Source organism: Oryctolagus cuniculus, chromosome 2 (genome assembly GCF_051225735.1).
Source record: "Oryctolagus cuniculus isolate XC-2025 breed Fujian yellow rabbit chromosome 2, ASM5122573v1, whole genome shotgun sequence".
Lineage (NCBI taxonomy): Eukaryota > Metazoa > Chordata > Mammalia > Lagomorpha > Leporidae > Oryctolagus > Oryctolagus cuniculus.
In genome coordinates, this window is record NC_142868.1 from 99,669,591 (window position 1) to 99,694,212 (window position 24,622).

Genomic DNA, 24,622 nt, shown 5'->3' on the forward strand with positions numbered 1-24,622 from the left:
AGGGGAGGTGCTGATGGCTCACACCATATCTCAGGTGGTACCGCCCGCTCATGACAGTTTCTTGACTCCTCCCCTTGTGGGGCCAGGGGAGGCTGAGCTGATGCTCTTGGGTGCTGTTGGATTTGCTGTGGGTGGTATTGAGCTGTACTTCATCTTCAGGCATCAGCAGGTGGCTGCAAGGCCACTTCCTCTATCTCAGAGACACCAGGAGGGGATTTTTGGCTGCTGTAAGATGTTTAATGGCCCAGATATGGGGTGGTTAGACCTGGTTCAGGGGACCCTAGTCCCTGGCCCCTTAGTCTTTCTGGCTTCCCAAAGCCAAATGGAGTCTTGCTCGGTGGTGATCTCTTTGGATCAGCTGAGGAGGAACTCCTATGAGGGCATGGCCTGAGCCAGGTGTTGACTGAATGCCTGAGTCTCCCAAGCCCAGCTCTTCCTCATGGACTGGGAGCTGGGTGACTGGTGCAGCAGCTTCTCTCATCCCTGGAGGGAGGCCACAATGTGGCACTACAGATTGTCATAACAGAATGGTGAGGGCTCTCGTGTTGGACCTGTTGGCACCAAACGTGGATGCCTCTCAGCTTCCCATTGCTGGGTCAGGCAGGCTGACAGGAAGGGAGAGGTGTAGCTGAAAGCTGGGTCTTGTTCAGGCTTTCATTGTATGTCTGATTGGCCAGGCTCTTACAGGAGATGGAAGTGGTGCCCTCTGAACGCATGGACTGCAACTGGTCCAGCACAAAACCTGTTCTCTGGGCTGACTTGAGGCTGGAGGAATGAGAGCCACTGGAAAGTGGATCAAAGTGAAAGCTTTTGCCAAAGGTGGGAGAACAGAAGCTCTCTGGTTCCAAGCTGGGCTCTGAGTGGTAACTGGGATGACGGCTGCTCTCTGCAGTTGAGGTTGGCTTCCTCAAACTGTCCCCATGACTAACTTGGTGCTGGAGGAATAAGGCAGGGCAGCTGATATACTGCTGCTACTATAACCTGGCTGACACTTGTACATGGTTGGTGTGGGGGGCTGTCCTTGCCCCAAAAGCTGCTATCTCCATTAGTAGCCAGGCAAAAGTGTGTTTGCAGTCCCATGCAGCTGCTCAGGTCTGGCATAGGAGGAGGCCAGGGTTTGGCATTTGCGGACTGGTTCTCTGTTGTTTCCAAGCTTCCCTTAGACTTAGTTCCCCTAAGCTCTCCCTGGATGCCATTATCCATGATCTTCACAGTAATCTGACACTTCTGGCTGAAGGAAGGGAGGTCTGATTACAATTGTCTTCTCTTTCTTTGGTCTTCCCAAATATCTGGGTGCTGGGGAATTACAAAGTGCATTGTTACAGCAGCCATTGGTGAAGGGGCTCATGCCTCCCCGGAATTTACCCATAACCTGTTCATTGGTTGTGCGTCCCTAGGCCACCAGCACCACATGAAACCCTATGAGGTCAGCTACAGGGATGAAGAATAAGCCAGCAACACACTTCACTGCCATTGTGACAGTGTGCAGACCCCTGAGAGCTCCTTTATGTGGCAGAGGACATAAAGGAGGCCAAAGCCAAATATACCCATAGAGTGGGCTGTCAAGGGAAGGAGGAAGAGGAAGAAATAATGGTAGTTCTGATGGCCAATACAGTTGTTCACTCAGGGGCAGGGATTATCAAATTCCTCCACACAATTATCACAGACACTTTGTGGGAATGCCGAGGAGGACAGTAGCAGTGGCAGGTGGCACATCCTTTCATGCACACTTGGATGCCCTTGATCTCCACTGTTTTGTAAAGGGAGCTCGAAAATCTTCCTTGTCCTCATCTTCCTCAGCTCGAGGGAAAATGCCTGGGTCCATGAAGGTGGCCCTACTGAAATTGTCCAGAACAAAGAGAAACATAACTGCATTGTAGATGGGCACTGCAGGTGACACATTCAGGCTTAGTTCTGGACACGTACAAGCAAAGAAGAGTGTTGTAGCTCCCACTAAGAAGATAGCGGCTGCTGAGGCCAGGACGTGTTTCTGGGTCTGAATCTCTTTCCAGACTCTGCAGCATGTTGGAGCTCTGAGGGGAGATCTGCCCTGCTGCATAGCCCAGGCCCACACAGAGGCAGAACAGATAAGACAATGGGATAAGGGAACCAACAGAGAAGAGTCCAGAAAAAAACAAACAAACAAACAAACAAAAAAAAAAACAAAAAAATCAGGGAAACCAAAAATTTAGAATTATCATCCTTCCACATCCCCAAACAAAACTGAAGGTCAAAATATCTTAAACGAAGGAAACATATGGGAGGGGTAAAAGTGATTGCAAGTGATAAATAACTGCTTCCCCAGAACAAAGCAGAAGAGGAGGTTAAGAAACACAACTTGGGGGCTGGCGCTGTGGTGTAGCAAGTAAAGCTGCTGCTTGCAGTGCTGGCCTCCTATATGGACACCAGTTTGAGTCCTAGCTGCTCCACTTTTGATCCAGCTCTCTGCTAAGGCCTGGGAAAGCAGTAGAAGATGGCCCAAGTCCTTGGGCCCCTGCACCCACGTGGGAGACCTGGAAGAAGCTCCTGGCTCCTGGCTCCTGGCTTCGGATTGGCGCAGCTCCAGCCATTGCAGCCAATTGGGGAGTGAACCAGCAGATGGAAGACTTCTCTCTCTCTCTGCCTCTCCTCTCTCTGTGTAACTTTCAAATAAATATTAAAAAAAAAAAACAACACAAGTTTAACAGCTTAGAAGTGGGAGACAAACAGTAGGTTGTACACATACAAATGGCTGCAGGTAGAGAACATGGACAGTCAGACAGATCAAGGTACCGCTCATGGACAGAGGCAGGTCTTCAAAAAAAAGAAGGGGAAATATCAAGGCAGGGCAGGAAATTCTGAGCAAGGAAAATTCCTAAGGAGATACCCTAGTACCTCCACGACTACCACACTCCCACAAAATGTGAGCAGCACCTAGAAGAGGTGTGTACTGTGCATTTTTATCCACGAAGGAACCTGCAGCCCCTTCCAGCTTGGAAGAAGAGCTGCTTTCACTGCAGCCCTTGTCAGTTCTAGGCAGCCTTCTCAATGCCACCACTCCCACACCTTGACTTCACCAGGGTTTGTAGTCTGCAATGGCTCTCTAATATTATTTATTTCTCTCTTGATGGCTAATGCTGGACTACAGCTGTTACAAGTTGAGTTGTAAATACTTTCCTTTAAGAAGAGAGAAAACAGAGAGCAAGCTGCTCTGTCTTCAATCTCTTCTTGCTATTCCCAAGCCCTTCAAGGGCCCCATTTCCTATAGAGTTTATGCAAAACCGAAGGAAAACCTAAATTCTTGAAGCCTTTTCTCCCCGATAAGCAGAATAAGACGAAGACATCGATACCATGTGATACTTTAAAAAATAACTCGGGATGAAGGCACAGTTCCAAAGATGTCCCAGTTTCCAGGTTAGTTATTGTGTCTGGTCTTTCTTCTTCAATCTTGGGCTTTCCAGAAAGAGTTCAACTGGATTATGGTGCCTCCCTTGGAGTGGTGCCCATCACCGCCACCATCGTTGTTGCCGCAGCCTCCCGGCAGTGCTGTCCGGCCTCTGACAGGCAGCACAGAGCCCCCGCATGTTGCAAGCCTGCACTGCTCCTCCATGAGCCAGCACACAGCCATGGCTCTCAGGGCAGGGTATCGAGCCCTCCCAGTGTTCCCATTGGCTCCCTGCCCCAGGCACATGAGACGTTTCTCTCATTCATGAGGGTCATGCAGTTGCACCTGCCCCTACTCACTCTGCCATCCACCCATAGCCCCCACCCCTTCTCCACTCTCAAAGTTAAGTACTCTTAACATCTTAACATTCTTTAAAAGTAATTCAAGATGGTTTAAAAGTAAGTATGAAATTTTTATCTTGTTTCATTTTGAAAATTATGTTAATTTAGAAGTTTTTAAAGAATTATTTTGAGATGGTGATGGGGTTGACGCTGTGGCATAGTAGCTTAATCCTTCACCTGCAGTGCCAGCATCCCACATGGGTGCCAGTTCTAGTCCCAGCTGCTCCTCTTCCAATCCAGAGAGCTTCTGCTATGGCCTGGGAAAACAGTAGAAGATGGCCCAAGTCCTTGGGCCCCTACACCCATGTGGGAGACTGGGAGGGAGCTCCTGGCTCCAGGCTTTGGGTTGGCACCCCTCCAGCCATTGCAGCCACTTGGGGGCTGAAGCAAGATGGAAGACCTTTATCACTTTCGCTCCCTCCCTTTCATTGTCTGTAACTGTACCTTTCAAATAAATAAATAGAATCTTTAAAAATAAAAAAAAATATTTTGGGGCCAAAATAATGGCATAGCAGCTAAAGCAGCCTCCTGTAATTCCATTATTTCATATGGACACCAGTTCAAGTCCCAGCTCCACACTTCTTACCCAGCTCCCTGCTAGTGGCTGCTGAAAAACAGCAGGTGACCCAGGTGCTTAGGTCCCTGCACCCATTTGGAAGACTCAGATGAAGCACTCTGACCCAGTGCTGGCTGCTGTGGGCATATGGAGAGTGATCCAGCAGATGGAAATGTGCGCTCTCTCTCTCTCTGTAACTCTGACTTTCAAACAAAAAAATAAATCTTTAAAAAATGAATTATTTCATAATGTAAATTTTTCTCATAAGGTAGAAAGGCTGCAATGCTCTAGAATGTAAGGAAAAAAATAGGACAAAAACTGAAGGTTTAAGTAAGTTGCAGAAAGCATGAGCACATAACAGAAGGTTTGAAGTGGCCAGCACTATGGCGCAGTGAGTTAATGCCTTGACCTGAAGCATTGGCATTCCATATGGGTGCCAGTTCTAGTCCTGGCTGATCCTCTTCTGATCCAGCTCTCTGCTATGGCCTGGGATATCAATGGAAGATGGCCCAAGTCCTTGGGTCCCTGCACCTGTGTGGGAGACCTGGAGGAGGCTTCTGGCTCTGAATTGGCACAGCAATGGTCAATGCAGCCATCTGGGAAGTGAACAAGCAGATGGAAGACCTCTCTGTCTCTACTTCTCTCTAACTCTGACTTTCAAATAAATAAAATAAATCTTTTAAAACAAGGTTTGAAAAGGAAAAATCTTGTAAGAAAAATTGTGTATGTGTGAAAGCCAAAAGCTTCATTCAAATCTCCCACAGGGGTGAAGGAGCCTAGCACTAGGGCCATCCTCCACTGCTTTCCCAGGCACATTAACAGTGAGCTTCATCAGAAGTGGAGGAGGCTCTAGCACTGTGGCAGAGTGCTGAGATGGTGGCAGCCATTTGAGCTGCAGTTCATGTCCCAGCTATTCCATTTCCAATCCAGCTCCCTGATTATGCACCTGGAAAAGCAACAAAAGATGACCCAAGTGCTTGAGTCCCTACAAGCACATTAGGAGACCTGGAAGAAGCTTCTGACTTTGGCCTGGCCTAGCCACAGATTCTGTGGCCATTTGGGAAGTGAACTACTAGATGAAAATGTCTGTCTTTTGGAATCTCTCTCTCTATATAACTCTGCCTTTCAAATAAATAAATAAATAAATAAACTTTTTTACAAATGTGGAACAGTCATTATTCAAACCAGCACTCTGGGATGAGGCATCCCAGACACCTGCCTAATCTACTATACCACAATGTCTGCCCAATTATAATTTTAAAAATTTACATTGTTTTCTAAAATTTTGGAATGAATATCAAAGGTACACTGAAATAAAATTAGAATTTGATGCTTTTTTTTATAAACAAGCTGTTTATGTGCATATTGATATGTTAGAAAATATCTGGAAATAGCCTTGGACTTTAATTTTGGAATATGTTTTTTTTTAAAAGATTTATTGATTTATTTGAAAGGCAGAGTTCCAGAGAGGCAGAGTAGAGAGAGAGAGATCTTCCATCTTCTTGTTCACTCCCCAGATGTCCTCAATTGCCAGAGCTGAGCCAGGAGCCAAGAGGTAGGAGCTTCCTCCAGGTCTCCAACATGAATGCAGGGGCCCAAGGACATGGGCCATCTTCTACTGCTTTCCCAGCCATAGCAGAGAGCTGAATCAGAAGTGGAGCAGCAGCCGGCGCTGCGGCTCACTAGGCTAATCCTCCACCTTGCGGCGCCGGCACACCGGGTTCTAGTCCCGGTCAGGGCGCCGGATTCTGTCCCGGTTGCCCCTCTTCCAGGCCAGCTCTCTGCTGTGGCCAGGGAGTGCAGTGGAGGATGGCCCAAGTGCGTGGGCCCTGCACCCCATGGGAGACCAGGATAAGTACCTGGCTCCTGGCTTTGGATCAGCGTGGTGCGCTGGCCATGGCGGCCATTGGAGGGTGAACCAACGGCAAAGGAAGACCTTTCTCTCTGTCTCTCTCTCTCACTGTTCACTCTGCCTGTCAAAAAAAAAAAAAAAAAAAAGTGGAGCAGCTGTGACTCAAATTAGTGACCAAATGAGATGCTGGCACTGCAGTTGGCAGCTTCACGTGCTATGCCATAGTGCTGGTCATGGAATCTTTTGTTTAAAAAAAAAAAAACTGCAGCATCTCCTTTTAAGAATTCTTGCTTAGTTTTTAACCATCTGTGAATTTTCTAATCAGCTTCCTTAATCTTTCTTCTCCTTCCTGGTTGTGACTCTTAAATTTTTCTAATAATGGGTTATTTTATATGCTATTTTTCTATTCAAGGTTTTTACTTCCACTTTGGTGACTGACCAAAAATCACAAATGTTGTGCCTTAGCAAACAATCAGAATTGTTTGGAAAAAGCTGAGTCATAAGAGTTAAAAGTTGTATATATACTTGTTTTATAAAATCATCAGATTTATGAGTAAATCTGGTTTAGAACTGGTTGAATCACACTAACCAGATGGATGCTATTTCAAAATTATGTGAGCCTATTTTGACCAAATATTTTAAGCCCTTTTGACATCCTGAGACTTTCCCAGAATCAAGGTTCTAAATTTTTTCACTTTGAGATTTTCAGCAGGAACCCTTGATGTGTCAAAGGATATATGTCTTATCTTTTAGAGGTAATAGTTTATTATGCAACTTGCATTTTAGGAAAGTACTGTCATGAAATTATGCTCAATGTTAAATTATATTTATATAGATATGTCATTGATATAAATGTCCTAGAAGTTATATAAGTTTTAAAATCTGATAGTTCTGTTGTGTTGTTACTAGTCATGATGGTTATCTTCATAAAAAGGAGACAGGCCGGCGCCGCGGCTCACTAGGCTAATCCTCCGCCTAGCAGCGCCGGCACACCGGGTTCTAGTCCAGGTCAGGGCACCGGATTCTGTCCCGGTTGCCCCTCTTCCAGGCCAGCTCTCTGCTGTGGCCAGGGAGTGCAGTGGAGGATGGCCCAGGTGCTTGGGCCCTGCACCCCATGGGAGACCAGGAAAAGCACATGGCTCCTGGCTCCTGCCATCGGATCAGCGCGGTGCACCGGCCGCAGTGCACCGGCCGTGGCGGCCATTGGAGGGTGAACCAACGGCAAAGGAAGACCTTTCTCTCTGTCTCTCTCTCTCACTGTCCACTCTGCCTGTCAAAAAAAAATAATAAATAAATAAATAAAAAGGAGACCCAGAGTCCTAAAAGGGACAATAGGTGTGTAAAATCCTTCAGTTTCTTTCTTTCCTTTTTTAAGATGTATCTATTTGAAGGCAGAATTCCAGAAAGGAGGAGAGAGAGAGAGAGAGAGAGATTGGATTTCTTCTGTTGGTTCACATGCCAAAAGGCCACAATGACCAAAGCTAAGCCAGGCTGAAGCCAGGCAATATGGTCATAATTCAAGTTCTCCCAAATGGGTACAGGAGCACAGACACTTCACCATCCTCTGCTGCTTTCCCAGGTGCATTAGCAGGGAGCAGGATCAGAGTGGAGCAACCAGAACTTGAAGTGTAACCCATAGGGGATGCCAGCATCATAGGCAGTAGCTTCACCTGCAATGCCACAATGCTGGTCCCTCTTTAGTTGCTTTGTAACATCCTGTATGGAATGAACATAAATGGCTCATGTCAATTAATCAATTTCATAATTTTAACTATGTTTATTTAAAGACTTCTGTCATCCATAGTTTTGTATTCTTCTCTAAAAACACTTGTAATCAATTTCACAGAAAATGTTCTTGAATACAGATTTTTGGCTACTTTAGACAAGAACTTCCAGAACTTTGAGGGAAAGAAAAAAACTAAAAATCCCATAAACTGATAATGGAGGGGCCAATGCTATGGCACAGTGGGTTAAAGCCCCAACTTGCAGCTCCAGCAAAAACAAAGAAACTGGGGTCAGCCCCATGACACAGGTTAATCCTCTGCCTGTGGCACTGGCATCCCATATGGGTGCCAGTTCTAGTCCCAGTTGCTCCTCTTCCAATCTACCTCTCTGCTATGGACTGGGAAAGCAGTAGAAGATGGCCCAAGTCCTTGGGCCCCTGAACCCATGTGGGAGACTGGGAAGAAGCTTCCGACTGGCACAGCTCCAGCTGTTGCAGCCATTTGGGGAGTGAACCAAAGGAAGGAAGACCTTTCTCCCTGTCTCTTCCTCTCACTTTCTGTAACTCTACCTCTCAAATAAAATAAAATCCTAAAAAACATAAAGGGGCTGATACTGTAAGATGTGGACTTGGTCACCCAAGGCTAGCTGACATGTCTAAGAATTACAGCCACTTGTTCACTTAATTAGACACAATAGTTCACATTTGGGCAGTTTTTTACCACTGTGCATACTGTTCACTGTGCATACTGGGCTCACTTCTGGAAAAAGGAGTGCTACTGGCTCATTTCTGGCTATTTGGAAGTCTAAGCCATACTGTTTGATAACTGAAATATTACTAAAAGAAAAAAAGTCTTTTTTTTTTTTAATCCAGCCACATTGTCCACAGGCCCCTCTAGAGAAAATAAATGTGAATGATTACATGTATTGAACAATTGTGTCCCAGCAGGCTATTCTAATGGCCCTTTAGCAGGGGTGGAGGGCTTCCATACCCTAGCAACATAAAGCCCATAAAATCATTTGGTCTGACCCTGCCAAGGCAACTACAAATGGGATTCGATATTCAATCTATACCGACTAAATCTTAAGTTGCCAAGGCAACTACAAATGGGACTTGATATTCAATCTATACAAAATAAATCTTAAGTTGATAATTTTGTATGTCCTGTGAATGATGTTATAGACACCAAAATGTCCCTTGGAAGAAAGGCCCTTTGCTTTAAAGACTACAGACCTTAAACAATAAAGGATGGAAACAGCTTCAAAGACAAGGAGATTCAACCATTGAACACACAGCAGTAACTCCTCCAGAATCTTTGGAAGCAACAGCACTGTTACCAGGTATCTTAGAACAGAAGGTTAAGCTCAAAGTCCTCACCCAGGCCTTATGTCTCAGAGGTAAGGGTGAACACTCACACTGCCTTGAGTTAGGAAAGAGGGATGTTGATGGTCTGGGTTTCTGTTGGGATAAAGATTAAAGACATACTTTGGGACTTCCTTGGGTTCAAGAAACATGGAAGAGATATACAGAAATCGGTGAGTTTCCCAAACTTTCTTTGAAGCTAGTCCATACCTCTGTTCTATTTGTATGAACACTGGCTATTCATCTTCATTCTATACATAGAACTGGAGAATGTGATTTTGCACATAAGGCACTGGCAAATTATATTCAAAGTGTCTTTTTTTATCTTAAGGATTCACTATTTAGTCATTTTTATTAGCTTAAGGGAAGACTGGGGAGCAATGGCACTAGCATATCTGTTTTTTTTTTTTTTTTAGAAACATTTTATTTAGTGAGCATAAATTTCATGAGTACATCTTTAAGAACGGAGTGATTCGTCCCACCATATCCACTCTCCCACCCCTACTCCCTCCTTTTCCTCCTCCCTCTCTCATTCCCAGTCTCCATTAGGATTCCTTTTTTTCTTTTCTTTGGACAGACAGAGTGGACAGTAAGAGAGAGACAGAGACAGAGAGAAAGGTCTTCCTTTGCCATTAGTTCACCCTCCAATGGCCACCGCGGCAGTGCGCTGTGGCCGGCGCACCACACTGATCGGAAGGCAGGAGCCAGGTGCTTCTCCTGGTCTCCCATGGGGTGCAGGGCCCAAGCACTTGGGCCATCCTCCACTGCACTCCCTGGCCACAGCAGAGAGCTGGCCTGGAAGAGGGGCAACCGGGACAGAATCCAGCACCCCCACTGGGACTATAACCCAGTGTGCCAGTGCCACTAGGCGGAGGATTAGCCTATTGAGCCAATATAATCTGTATAGGATTAAAACATTTTTAAAAACTTTTTTGTATTAATACAAAGAGAAATGTTCCATGCATTCCATAGCAGGATAAAACTTGAGGGGCCAGCACTGTGGCATAGCTATAATTCTAATATTTGAAGCTAAAAAAATTTTCAGAGAAAACTCAAGCCAAAACAAGAAAGCAGAAGAAATAAAGAGTAAAATGGAGAAGGTGGAGACAGGAAGGGGTAATTTTCCCCATCTTCATGTAGGAAAGTAGCAGTGCTGTGTTGCTAGCATGTGGCAAGGATGCCTCCCCACCAAGACTGTACAATCTCTGCACCTTGCTATCAACCACCATATTCACATATGAATCCTCTTTGGACTCTGCTGATGCCTCTGGGACAGTCATACGACCCCTGCTGTGCATGTAAGCCAAGCCCAGGAAGAGCCAGTTCAGATTTACCAGCCACATGCTCTTGTCTGTTGGCTGGCAGGGTGAAAACCCTGCAGGGTTTACTACATACCAATTGTAAGAAGGCGGCATGTTTGAATATCCTGGGGATTTTGTATTTTCACCTGGGTCAGAGACAAAGGATTGTAGCCGGCGCCGTGGCTCAATAGGCTAATCCTCCACCTTGCGGCGCCGGCACACCGGGTTCTAGTCCCGGTTGGGGCGCCGGATTCTGTCCCAGTTGCCCCTCTTCCAGGCCAGCTCTCTGCTATGGCCAGGGAGTGCAGTGGAGGATGGCCCAGGTGCTTGGGCCCTGCACCCCATGGGAGACCAGGAAAAGCACCTGGCTCCTGGCTCCTGCCAGGATCAGCGCGGTGCGCCGGCTGCAGCGGCGGCCATTGGAGGGTGAACCAACGGCAAAGGAAGACCTTTCTCTCTCTGTCTCTCTCTCTCACTGTCCACTCTGCCTGTCAAAAAAAAAAAAAAAAAGAGACAAAGGATTGTGCTACTTAATGCTGAACACAGTTGCTCCATCAGCAAAATGATTTCCTTCTTTTGCCTGGAAATGCAGGGGCTACACAAGCGGTACAGATAATATTAAACCTTTTAAAGTGTCCAGGTCCTGCTGCTCCTTCAGGGTGAAGTCCACAGTCCACACCTGTAACAGTGCATTTCTCCAAAAGGTATCAGCTCTGGATCAAAAAGAAGGGTGACAGGGAGTTCAATCTTCTCTTTATGTCTATCTTGCCTCTTATATAAGATGAAGCTAATTTTTGTATGCTATAGGCCAACAGAAAGGAAAATGATAATCAAAACATATCAATTTCATATTAACTTTCAATTATGAAATTTACTATAATAGAGTTTCCCTTATTCAGTAAAAGATCACAGTGTAATCTGTAGACATAAGTGTAATGTGTAACTGAAGGGTGTTAGATCAATTGAGACGTCCATTCAAAGTAGATCAGGCTAACAATGTTTTAAAAAACTTTGGAAGGATGGCCTTGTGGCATAGTGTGTAAAACCACAGGGAACCTGTTTAAGATCCAGTTGCTAACTTCCTTTCCAGCACTCTGTTAATGCACCTGGGAAAGCATACGATGGCCCATGTCCTTGGGTCCCTGTAGCCACATGGGAGACCTGAGAGAAGTTCCTGGCTCCCATCTGTTCCAGTTCCAGCTGTTGCCACCATCTGGGGAGTGAACTAATGATGGAAGATCTCCCTCTCTTTCTAAATAAATCTATTAAACAATAAATTTTAGGGGATGGTATAGTGCCACAGCAGATTAAGCTACCATCTGAACCCACAGCATCCCACATGAGCACCAATATGAGCCACACCTACTCCATTTCTTATCCACTCCCTGTGAATAAATGTGAAAAACCAGTGGAAGATGGCTGAAGTACTAAGACTTCTGCCATCCACCTGGGAAACTTGGAAGAAGTTCTGGGCAGGTATTGGCCCAACCCCAGCCATTGTAGCAATTTTGGGACAACCAGCAGATGGGAGATCTATCTCTTTCTCTTTGTAACTCTCTTTCAAATATATAAATAAGTAGTAAATAAAACTTTTTTGGATCATCAAGTTACACTTCACAGAAAAGACATATCTCTTCATCAATGTGTCCTCATGAATATAAAATTGCAAAACACACTGGCAAAAAGGCAAAGAAAAAACTAGACCAAGTGATGGGAACTACAAATGCACCATATCTAGGTGAGTGGTCCTGGACTGTGAGGAGAAAAAAACAGTAAACATGTTCAAAAAAGTGTTAACTGAATGAATCACTGTTTTTGAAATTTATTTATAAACAAAAGTATACTTATAAGCTTTTTCACATTTCTTCCAAAAATCAATGTAATTGCTATTGTTTACATGAAACATATTGCCTATGTCCTCAAACAGGGCACATAAACTTGGAAAGTTATCTTAGAAGATTTGCATTTTTTTAAAGATTTTATTGGAGCTGGCACTGTGGTACAGTGGGTTAAAGCCCCAGCCTGCAGTGCCATCATCCCATACAGGCAACAGTTCGAGTCCTGGCTGCTTTATTGCCAACCCAGCTTCTGCTGTGGCCTAGGAAAACAGTGGAAGATGGCCCAAGTACACGGGCCCCTGTACCCATGTAGGAGACCCAAAAGAAACTCTTGGCTCTTGGCTTTGGTTCAGCTCACCTCTGGCTGTTGCAAACATTTGGGGAGTGAACCAGTGGAAGGAAGACTTCTCTCTCTCTAGCTCTACCTCTATCTGTAACTCTATCTTTCAAATAAATAAAAATAAATATTTAAAAATAGCAGATCAAAGGGACAAGATTTAAAAAAAGATTTTATTGATTTGAGAGGTACAACTACAGACACAGAGAGGGAGGGATAGAAAATATTTCTTCCATCTGCTGGTTCACTCCCCAAATGGCCTCAATGGCCAGAGTTGAGTCACTCAGAAGCCAGGAGCCAGGAGCTCCTTCAAAGTCTCCCACGTGGGTGCCAGAGCCTAAGCACTTGGGCCATCTTACACTATGTTCCCAGGCCACCAGCAGAGAGCTGGATCAGAAGATGAGCAGTCGGGACACAAACAGGTACCCATATTGGATGCTGGTGCAACATCACCAGCCCCCAGAAGATTTGAATTTGAGAGTCAACGTCTGGAAGGAGAATGAAGAAATAGAGAGGAAGAATTGGAGAAGACATGATGACCAACCATTAGACATAGAGTAGTCAGAATAGTGAAGAAAAGGAAGCATGAACACAATTCGGTACTAATTGGTTACGCAGAGGGTTGAAAGTGGAGTTCAATTCCATGATGTGTGCATGAAAGACTGTGTGGACACTGGCACAGGAAGTTGAAATTGGGAAAAAAAATCAACAAGTATATGATGCAAAGAAGTGAGACTGGTACCCATATGGGATGCTGGCACTACAGGCTATAGCTTAACTTTTAAGTCTTGAAAAAAAGATTATTTGTGCACAATTTATACCTGCAAGACTCAAAGAATCTCCTGAGAACACCTATTTGATTGGCTCCAGTATTCTTTTTTTATTGAACCAACATTGTGGTGTAGCAGGTTAATCCACTGCTGGCAACACTGGAATCCCATATAGGTACCAATACAAAACCTCTCTGTACCACTTCCCACCCAGCTCCCTGCTAAGGTATCAGAAAGCAGAAGATAACCCAAGGGTGTGGTCTCTTCCACCCACGTAGGATATGGAAGAAGCTCCAGGATCCTGGCTTCAGACTGTCATAACAGCAGTTAATGCAGCCATTTGTGTAACGAATCAGCAGACAGAACCTCTCTCTCTCTCTCGTTCTGTAACTCTTCCTTTCACATTAATAAACCATTAAAAAAAAAAGATGAAACATGACCACTGCTGGACAATAGTGGGAGTCAGAGAGTATTCTTATTTTATATATTATTGTTTCACGTTGCCTCCTCCAGTTCTTCTAAAAAGTACAAGCAATCCTTTGGGAAATGATAGCAATCTGTCATCTCCAAAGTAACTGATACCTGAAGGTTATGGCCATGACAACACTGTTAAATAGGTGAACAGTTAAATAGACCTCAAATGCTTTCAAATGCTCAAAATTGGCCAAAGGAAAGGAGAATGAAGCATATATAAAACATATTTAAAAAATCATAAAACGAAAAATTAAAACACCATCTCAAAAAGTTGACTCCAGGCTGGCGCCATGGCTCACTAGGCTAATCCTCCACCTGTGGCGCCAGCACACAGGGCTCTAGTCCAGGTCAGAGCACTGGATTCTGTCCAGGTTGCTCCTCTTCCAGTCCAGCTCTCTGCTGTGGTCTGGGAGTGCAGTGGAGGATGGCCCAAGTCCTTAGGCCCTGCACCCTCATGGGAGACCAAGAGAAGCACCTGGCTCCTGGCTTCAGATCAGTATGATGCACCAGCCACAGCACACTGGCCGCAGTGGCTATTGGAGGGTGAACCAACAGAAAAAGGGAGACCTTTCTCTCTGTCTCTCCCTCTCACTGTCCACTCTGCCTGTCAAAAAAAAAAAGGTTGACTCCATCTAAAACTATGAAAACATATCTAAGTCCACTTTTTATTGTCAGAAGCAATCCAACTGAGAAAAAGTACTGAGGGTTTAAGCCATAGAGGCCATGGGTGATAGGAAATACAACACCTAAACAATCTAGCCCTGGGAGTCTTTGCCAAAGGCTACAATGTGGATTGCAGAGGAAGGATACTGCAGAGGGCAGGGACATGTGCAGTGAGGATGCATAATCAAGGCCTCAGTAGAGTGTGTGCCATGTGAACTTAGGTCACTCCCTATTTCTGCCTCCATGATAGATAAATTGCTATGATGACCCTTCCCCCTTCGTGACTCCCTGCTTTTTTCAGATCATAAAGGAATCTGAAAACCTGAAGAGTTACTCTGGTTATCTTACTCATGCTTTCACCCTCTACATGGGGTACACAGAAGGCACATAACTTGTTTCCTCTGTTAACAGGTCTATGTATCAAGGGAGGCTACATCTGGAAATAACACGGGTGCCTGGCATTATTCTAGATTCTGGATTTTAGGTAAAATGATGGAAACATGGGATATTGTGGTCTCTGGTTGAGAAAAAGTTGATACCTGTGGGATGGCCTGTGCTGCGGCTCACTTGGTTAATCCTCTGCCTGCAGTGCTGGCATCCCATATGGGCACCGGGTTCTACTCCTGGTTACTCCTCTTCCAGTCCAGGTGTCTGCTGTGGCCTTGGAAGGCAGTGGAGGATGGCGCAAGTGCTTGGGCACCTGCACCTGCATGGGAGACCAGGAGGAAGCACCTGGCCCCTGGCTTCAGATCAGCGTAGTGCGGCCATGCCAGCATTTTGGGAGGTGAACCAACAGAAGGAAGACCTTTCTCTGTGACTCTCCCTCTCACTGTATATAACTCTGTCAAATAAATTTTATAAAAAAAGATACCTGTGGGAGAAGAGACATTCCAGCATGTGATGACCAGGGACCACTCATCTTCAGTGTTGTTTCCTGTGAGAGGATTTTACACCCCCATTCCCATACTTAAAAATGCAGCCAAGGCCACATGACTCTTTCCAGATACAGTGGAAGAAAATTTTGTCACATTTGAGAAAATCACAGAAAATCACTGTTCTTTATCATCCAGCCACAATGACCATCAGTAGACACCATTCTATCAGCCTGAGGTCAAAATGACAGCTGATGCACAGCTTAAATGTGGAAGACTTGAATTAACTGGGTCATTGGTTACCTGAGAAAGCCATTAAAAGACCATTAGCTGTAGTAGATGGCACTCATAAATAGGTGGCACTGCAAGTCCATGGGTTATATCTCTGGAATTTTTAATAAATAGTGCTTAACACAAATACAGAGAAAAGGGACTGGTGTGTGGCACAGCAGGTTAACGTCTTGGCCTGAAGTGCCAGCATCCCATATGGGTGCAGTTTCTAGTCCTGAATTCTCCTCTTCTGATCCAGATCTCCATTATGGCCTGGGAAAGCAGTAGAGGATGGCCCAAGTCCTTGGACCCCTGCAGCCAAGTGGGATACCCAGAAGAAGCTCCTGGCTCCCAGCTTCGGAATGGTACAGCTCTGGCCATTGTACTTGTACAAAAACAGATGGATAGACCAATGGAACAGAATATAATTGCAGAAATCAATCCTGGAGAAGGATAATCTGTTAAACACATAGTGCTGGGAAAACTGGATCTCCTCATGCAGAAGTATGAAGCAATACTCCTACTTTACACCTTACAAAAATACACTCAAAATGGATTAAAATGGATAAAAGATTTAAATAACAACCTGATACCAAATTATTGGTGAAAGTTGGGGTAACCCTGCAAGACATTGGCATAGAAAAAGACTACTTGGAAAAGACCAAAGAGGCACAAGCAATCAAAGCCAAAATTGACAAATGGGATCACATCAAATTGAGAAGCTTCTGTACTGAAAAAAAAAAAAAAAAAAAAAGCGACGTGAAGAGCCAACTGACAAACTGGGAGAAATTATTTGCAAACTATGCAACTGATAAAAAATTAATAACCAGAATATATAAAGGCTCAAGAAATTCCACAACAGCAAAACGAAAAACCCAGTGCAGAAGTGGGCAAAGGACTTAAATAGATATTTTTAAAAAGAAATCCAAATAGCCAACAGATACATGAGAAAATGCTCAGGATCACCATTCAACAGAGAAATGTAAATCAAAACCACAAGGTAGTTTTACCTCACCCCCATTAGAATGGCAAACAAATGCTGACAAAGATGTGTGGAAAACTTAACCCTGATCCACTGTTTGTGGGAATGTAAACTGGTAAAGACACCATGGAAGACAGTATGGAGATACCTCAAAACATCGTACTTAGTGAATAAGCCAGTCTAAAAAGGACAAAAACCATTTATTCTCCCTGATCTGTGATAACTAGTAGCTCACCTAAAGGTAACCTATAGAAATGAAATTGACACTTTGAGAAGCAATGACTTTGAACAGCCCTTGTCTTGACTATTGAGGAACAATTTTTTCACATTATCTGTTGAACTCTTTACTTAGTATAGAGTTACTCATATGTGTATAACATTAATTGAAAATAGATCTTAGGGCCGGCGCCGTGGCTCAATAGGCTAATCCTCCACCTTGTGGCGCCGGCACACCGGGTTCTAGTCCCGGTCGGGGCACCGGATTCTGTCCCGGTTGCCCCTCTTCCAGGCCAGCTCTCTGCTATGGCCAGGGAGTGCAGTGGAGGATGGCCCAGGTGCTTGGGCCCTGCACCCCATGGGAGACCAGGAAAAGCACCTGGATCCTGGCTCCTGCCATCGGATCAGCGCGGTGCGCCGGCTGCAGCGGCGGCCATTGGAGGGTGAACCAACGGCAAAGGAAGACCTTTCTCTCTCTGTCTCTCTCTCTCTCACTGTCCACTCTGCCTATCAAAAATAAAAAAAAAAAATAGATCTTAGTAAAAAATAGGAATGAGAATAGGAGAGGAAGAAGAGTGTAGGTGGGAGGGTGGCTATGGTGGGAAGAGTCACTATGTTCTTAAAGTTGTAATTATGAAATGCATGAAGTTTGTCTTCCTTAAGTAAAAGGTTTCTAAGGAAAAAAGATATGAAAGGAACATTCCAGAAAAATTTTCATTTTGATGATTTCGGTCAAGGCTACTTGGTAGCAATATTTAAAAGCAAAGAATGAATGATGCATTTTTCATCTTATTTATTTTTAATTGTTTACTTTTTTGTCTTAAAAGACAGTTTTAGAGAGAGAGCAGAAGGCAGTGGAAGATCTTCCATCTGTTGCTCTACTCCCCATGTGGCTGTAACAGCAAGAGCTGGGCCAGACTGAAACCAGGAGCGAGAAGCTTCATCTGGGTCTCACACATGGGTGGCCGGTGCCCAAGCACTTGGACCATCTTCTGCTGCTTTCACAGGTGCCTTAAGCAGGGAGCTGGATTGGAAGTGGTGCAACCAAGAAACAAACCAGAACCCATAGGGTTACTCGAATCCCAGGCAGCTGTTTAACCCAATATACTGCAATGTCACAATTTTTGTAAATTTAGACACTAGAAGTGAGTGTTGACAACTGAAGAAATTAAGCTTCTGCAACTTAAGTGAGAGGCTAGGACTATATTCCTGGCTCTCTGTTATGATCCTGTCTCAGTCCTGGTTGTTGTGGGTGTGAATCAATGGATTGAAGGTGTTGGTGTCTGTCTCTGTCTCTGTCTCTGTCTCTGTCTCTCTCTCTCCCTTTCTCTCTCATTCCATAACACAGAGCAGGCTAAGCCTCCACCCATAGTGCCAGCATCCCATATGGGCACCAATTTGTGTTCCAGATGCTCTTCTTCTTTTTTAAATATTTATTTGAAAGTAGAGTTGCAGAGAGAGAGCCAGAGACAGAGAGAAAGGTCTTCCATCTGCTGGTTCACTCCCAAAATGGCTGCAATAGCTGGAGCTGGGCTGATACAAAGCCAGAAGCCAGGAGCATCCTCCAGGTCTCCCACTTGGGTGCAGGGGCCCAAGGAGTTGGGCCATCCTCAACTACTTTCCCAAGCCATAGCAAAGGGCTGGATTGGAAGTGGACCAACTGGGACTCAAATCAGTGCCTATATGGGATGCCAGCACCACAGGCAGAGGCTTAACCAACTATGCCACAGCAAGGGCCCCAGATCCTCTTCTCTGGATCCAGCTACCCGGTTTTGTCCTGGGAAAGCAGTGGAAGACAGCCCAAGTCCTTGGGCCCCTAAACCCACCTGGGAGACCCAGAGGAAGCTCCTGGCTCTTAGCTTTGGATCAGCCCATCTCCAACTATTTTTGCCATTTGGAGACTGAACCAGTGGATAAAAAATTTGTATGTCTCTCCTCTCCCTGTAACTATGCCCACCAAATAAATAAATAAAATCTTTTTTTAAAAAAAGTCTCTATATATTTCCATCTACTTCTCATTCTCTCTCAAGTATATAAATACTTTAAGATGGCAAAAGATTGGCCAGCACCATGGCTCACTAGGCTAATCCTCTGCCTGCGGCACTGGCACACCAGGTTCTAGTCCTGGTCAGAGCACCAGATTCTGTCCTGGTTGCTCCTCTTCCAGGCCAGCTCTCTGCTGTGGCCCGGGAGTGCAGTGGAGGATGGCCCAAGTCCTTCAGCCCTGCACCCGCATGGGAGACCAGGAGAAGCACCTGCTCCTGCCTTCGGATCAGCGCAGTGCACCGGCTATAGCACGCCAGCCGTAGCGGCCATTGGAGGGTGAACCAATGGTAAAGAAAGACCTTTCTCTCTGTCTCTCTCTCACTGCCCACTCTGCCTGTCAAAGAAAAAATAAAAAGATGGCAAAAGATTCAAGTCAAAGACTAGAGAATCGTCTTAGGCTCTGACTATAGTTTATGCCATTGATAAATGGAATAATTTGCCTGAAACATAACTTTGTGGAGTCTGAAGTAATCCTGCATTTGTAGACTCACTGTGATAAAACTATGGAGAGTTATTTAAGGAGCTGCAATAGATTCTATCCTCTACACATTTTCTGATCTAATCCATGAAGCAAGTTCAGCCTCCAAAAGCTTTTAAAGACACTCTACTTTAATAATTCAAAATATCATCTTTTTAATTTTTTCTGATGTAGCAAATTCTTGCCAAAGTTTGAATTCAAACCATGTAAAAAGTCTTGTGGCTATGGCAATAAACAAAATTGAGACCAATGTGAATTCAGCTCAGATGGCTTTAAATCTTGAAACCATTCTTACTTTATTTAATTTTTTTTTGACAGGCAGAGTGGACAGTGAGAGAGAGAGACAGAGAGAAAGGTCTTCCTTTTGCCGTTGGTTCACCCTCCAATGGCCGCCGCAGCTGGCGCACTGCGGCCAGTGCACCGCGCTGATCCGATGGCAGGAGCCAGGAGCCATGTGCTTTTCCTGGTCTCCCATGGGGTGCAGGGCCCAAGCACTTGGGCCATCCTCCACTGCACTCCCTGGCCACAGCAGAGGGCTGGCCTGGAAGAGGGGCAACTGGGACAGAATCTGGTGCCCCGACCAGGACTAGAACCCGGTGTGCCGGTGCCGCTAGGCGGAGGATTAGCCTAGTGAGCCGCAGCACTGGCCCATTCTTACTTTATCTTATATGAATCCTGATTCTGAATTATATTTCTTTATGCTTTTCCAATTTATTTAAAAAATCTCATAAAACTCTTAACATACAATGTGAAAGAAGCTGAGGAATAAATAACCTACCAGCAATATATTTATTTTTGTCGGTCTTGGCCACATGTAGATGTCTCTAGAATCTTATCTGCAAGAGAAATATTGGCTCAGTGACAAAAATGAAGTGGCCTCCCTGTGGGGGAATATAATCTTTACACATGGGAAAAACAGAAAAGATGCCAAAAGAGCACACACAAGACTACCAATCACTTTGATTAAACATAAACTATTGTTAGATAACCAAAATATTAATGTATTACCAATTCTGTAAAAAAAAATCCTTGTCAGGCCTGTCACTATGGAGTGGTGGGTAAAGCCATCTCCTACAGTGTGGGCATCCATGTGGGCACCAATTTGAGTCCCAGCTACTCTACTTCTGGTCTAGCTCTCTGCTATGGACTGGGAAAGCAGTGGATGAACACCTAAGTCCTTGGGCCCCGTGCACTCACATGGGAGACCTGTAAGAAGCTCCAGGCTACTGGATTCCAATCAGCCCAGCCCCAGCAATTGAGGACATATGGGAGTGAACCAGCAGGTGGAAGGCCTCTCTCTCTCTTCCTCTGTCTCTGTAACTCAGCCTTTCAAATAAATAAATCGTATAGAAATAATTTATAATGTTCATCACAATTGTTCAAATAAATAGCAGTACACCAGAAAAATTATGATTTCACTAGAATCTATATACACAGAAAATTACTCAGGCAGTACTTAAAACATCTCTTGCTTTTATGTATCTCAAATTCCTTAAAAGTATCCAGCTTGAAAATTAGTTTTTGGCCACAAGTATATGTATAGGAAAAATTGACAGAATCTACTAGCACAGCTTTCTGTAACTTCCATGTGACACTCCTCCCTGTATCCAAATCTTAACATAATTCTCCACCACACAGACCCCTGACATTTTCCTGTTCACTTGTTCTAGCCCATGAGATGACCATAAATATGATATCAACATAGTTTGTAAAGTATTTTACAGTTGGGAGTGTGCCTTCTTGTACAGTATTCATGTGGAGAATCCTGAGACTTACCTGATGGACACCTGGGGCCTAGGTCAAGGCTGTGCAAGTCAGGCATTGGAAGGGTAGGCATTATGATGCAGTAGGCTTACCTACTTCTCTGGACATACCACATCACAGAGTGCCTGGTTTGTGTCCTCATTATTCCACACCTCCTGCAAGTGGTTTTTGTTTGTTTGTTTATTTGTTTTAAAAAATACTTATTTATTTGTTTGAAAGGCAGAGCTACAGAGAGGCAGAGGCAGAGAGCAAGAGGCCTTCCACCTGCTGGTTCACTCCCCGAATGGCCATAATGGCCAGAGCTAAACAGATCCAAAATCAGGAGCCAGGAGCTTCTTCCAGGTCTCCCATGAAGGTGCAGGGGCCCAAGGACTTGAGCTATCTTCTACTGCTTTCTCAGGCCATAGCAGAGAGCTGGATTGGAAGTGGGCAGCCAGGACTGGAACCAGTGCCCATGGGATGCTGGCACTGCAGGTCATGACTTTCCTATTACAGCACAGCACCAGCTCAAAAGTGTTCTCTTGAGTCAACAGATCATGGCTCAAAAACTTGGTTTCCTGCCATCTGAATGGGAAACCCACATAGAGTTCCTACCTCCTGGCTTTCATAGATGTAACACTCGCTATTGTGGGCTTTTGCAGAGTGATCCAGCAGATGGAGAACCTTTTTCTTTGCCTTTCAAATAAACAAATCAGTAAAAAATTATCAGTATGTGATATGGAACAATGGGTCTCTACCACCACTGGTTAAAGCCAGAGTTGCTCCACTTCCAATCCAGTTCTCTACTAATGCACCTGGGAAAATATCTGAAGACAGTCCAACTACTTGGACCATTTCTATCCACCTGGGAAACCTGGATAGAGTTTCTGTTTTCTGGCTTTGGCCTGGTCCAGTCCTAGCCACTGAAGCCATTTGAAGAGTGAACCAGCAGAAGGTATTAGATAGAAAGATAGATCTGTCTCTCCCTGTCTCTCTATGAATCTGCCTTTCAAATGAACAAATAAATAAATAAATTTTAAAAAATATATTGGTGTGAGTTAAGCAATCCTGAAGGCAGCAGCCTCAATTAAAGCAGTAGACAACTAAAACAGGTGATTTGTGATTCCAGGTGCCAGCAGCATATGGATGGCCTAGCAGAGGCCACCCCAAAATGCTTACTAACAATTACAAATGAAATAGTTGAATTTTATACCTGCACAATTCTTCTCCATTTTGAGTGCAAGAGCCCAGAATCTTGGACCATCTTCCTGTTTTTTCTCAGAATATTAGCAGGGGGCTGGATCAAAATTTGGGCAGCCAGGACATTAACTGGTGCCATATAGGATGCCAGGGTCACAGGCAGTGGCTTCACCTGTTATGCCTCAACACAGGCTGCAAAACTGTTTTAATCTTATACATCTATTTGAGCACTGTACTGTGATTTATTTGTATTTTACAAACCAGCAAGCAGTAAAAGCATGAATTGTTTACATGTTAAGTAATGGAAAATAGATTCACACTAAATTTTGTAGCATATAAGTATCTGATACTAAGTGTGAAAAATCTGTATAATGCCCACATTTGGATACACAATCCATAGAGATTATTAGGGAAAAAGTGTAACCATGAACAAGGAAAATTCTTCCAAAACAGTGTTTGTTCCAAATCAACTGTGGTTTCTGAAATGGGTCTCAAAATACAACTTTTAAAATAAATGTGGTAAATTAAATAACCCTACTCAAACATAAATAAATAAACCAGAGTTCGTGACATCTACAAATCATTTGATATTTGTCAATGCACTTCACTATAGCTCTAGATATCAAATATGACAAACTACATTTCACATTAATTAGAAAACACTTTTTTAAAAAAAATCATAGTAGACAAGACACACACCCTGGTATTTGATGTGAGCATCCCAATCAGCAGCTTAAACTGATGCAGCACAATCCCTGCCCCACAGCTCCTGGTTTTGTTTTAGCCCAGACTCAGTTGTGAGCCTTGGAGGAATCAGCACATGAAAGCACTGTATCTGTGTCTCTGCCTAAAAGAAATAAAAGGATAAATTAAAGAAATATACTATGCCCCTTATAAGCAGGATGCAGCTACAGAAGAGATGTTGACTCTACGCCCCTCAACGTCCCTTAGGATTAAGAGAATGGGGTCTCTGAGGGAAGAATGTTGTAGGCAGGCATATAGAATAAAATTGATTAGATGTGTGAGCTAAAAGACCACACTTTCAAGATGCCCCTGTGTGACCTCATACCTCTACCTGGCCACACCTGTGTACCCGCCAGCCAATCAGGTTAATTAACCTCTCCCCTTTGGAAATGGATTAAAAGTCTGGGACATGGTGTCCTTCTCGCCCCCTTTCCTTGGCCTTTTGCCAGTATGGGGCTTGCTGCGGCCCTGCACCTCCAGGGCTCGTGGACTTTGGGCCACCCACCCCATGCTTCCTGGCCTAGTTGTTCCTCCATGTGACTGGTTCCTAGTACTCAGCATGAATTCAGATTTGCTTCTCTCCTGTAGATAGGGTTCTCACTCTCCTATGCATTTCTTTCACTAAATAAAAGCTTAAAAATGTAAAAAAAAAAATTGGCTGCCTTCTGCTCTTTTCCCTATTTCTAAACTTTGCAACACAAGCAACTGCAAATGTGCTCCATTAAAATACATTTGCTTACTGTGGACATTGCAGGGAGGTTTGAGGGTAAGAAATGCCACTTGTGATAACATCATTGCATACTGGAGTGCCTTGCTGGAGCCTGCTTATCCTACCTGATCCATCTTCCTGCTAATGTTCATCCTGAGATGATGATTCAAGTACTTGAGTCCCCCCCCCCCATAAACATGGTAGCTGCAAATGCAGTTTTTGGATGCTGGATTTAGCCTGTCCTAGACTCAGCTGTTGCAGGCCCCTGGGCAGTGAGCCAGCAGATGAGAAGGTCTTTCTGTCTCTGCCTTTCAATTAAATGAAAATAAATAAGACATTTAAGAAAAATGACAGCAAAAGAGAACAATTAAAATATCCCTTTTTTTTTTTTCTTTTTGACAGGCAGAGTAGACAGAGAGACAGAGGGAAAGGTCTTCCTTTTTGCCATTGGTTCACCCTCCAATGGCCACTGTGGCCAGCATGCTGTGGCTGGTGTACCATGCTGATCTGATGGCAGGAGCCATGTATTTATCCTGGTCTCCCATGGGGTGCAGGGCCCAAGGACTTGGGCCATCCATCCTCCACTGCACTCCCTGGCCACAGCAGAGAGCTGGCCTGGAAGAGGGACAACCGGGACAGAATCTGGTGCCCCGACCGGGACTAGAACCCAGTATGCTGGTGCCACAAGGTGGAGGATTAGCCTAGTGAGCCACAGCACCGG

General features: G+C 44.5%; 1 long non-coding RNA gene and 1 pseudogene across 3 annotated transcripts in view; both read right to left on the minus strand.

Annotated features, from left to right (window-relative positions):
- LOC138848221 (uncharacterized) overlaps nt 1-24,622 on the minus strand; it is a 76,527-nt gene that overhangs the window by 40,129 nt on the left and 11,776 nt on the right. Inside the window, exons 3-4 of one of the 3 annotated variants that reach the window (XR_016230119.1) lie at nt 23,148-23,295; nt 20,284-20,341 (exon numbers count right to left, since the gene is read on the minus strand). The exons of 1 other annotated variant lie outside the window; for it this stretch is intronic. This is a non-coding gene — a long non-coding RNA (uncharacterized LOC138848221). The remainder of the gene's footprint in view (nt 1-20,283; nt 20,342-23,147; nt 23,296-24,622) is intronic. One more of the 3 variants, XR_016230120.1, reaches the window with a different exon arrangement.
- On the minus strand, nt 19-3,607 carry LOC138848219 (palmitoyltransferase ZDHHC5 pseudogene; annotated as a pseudogene).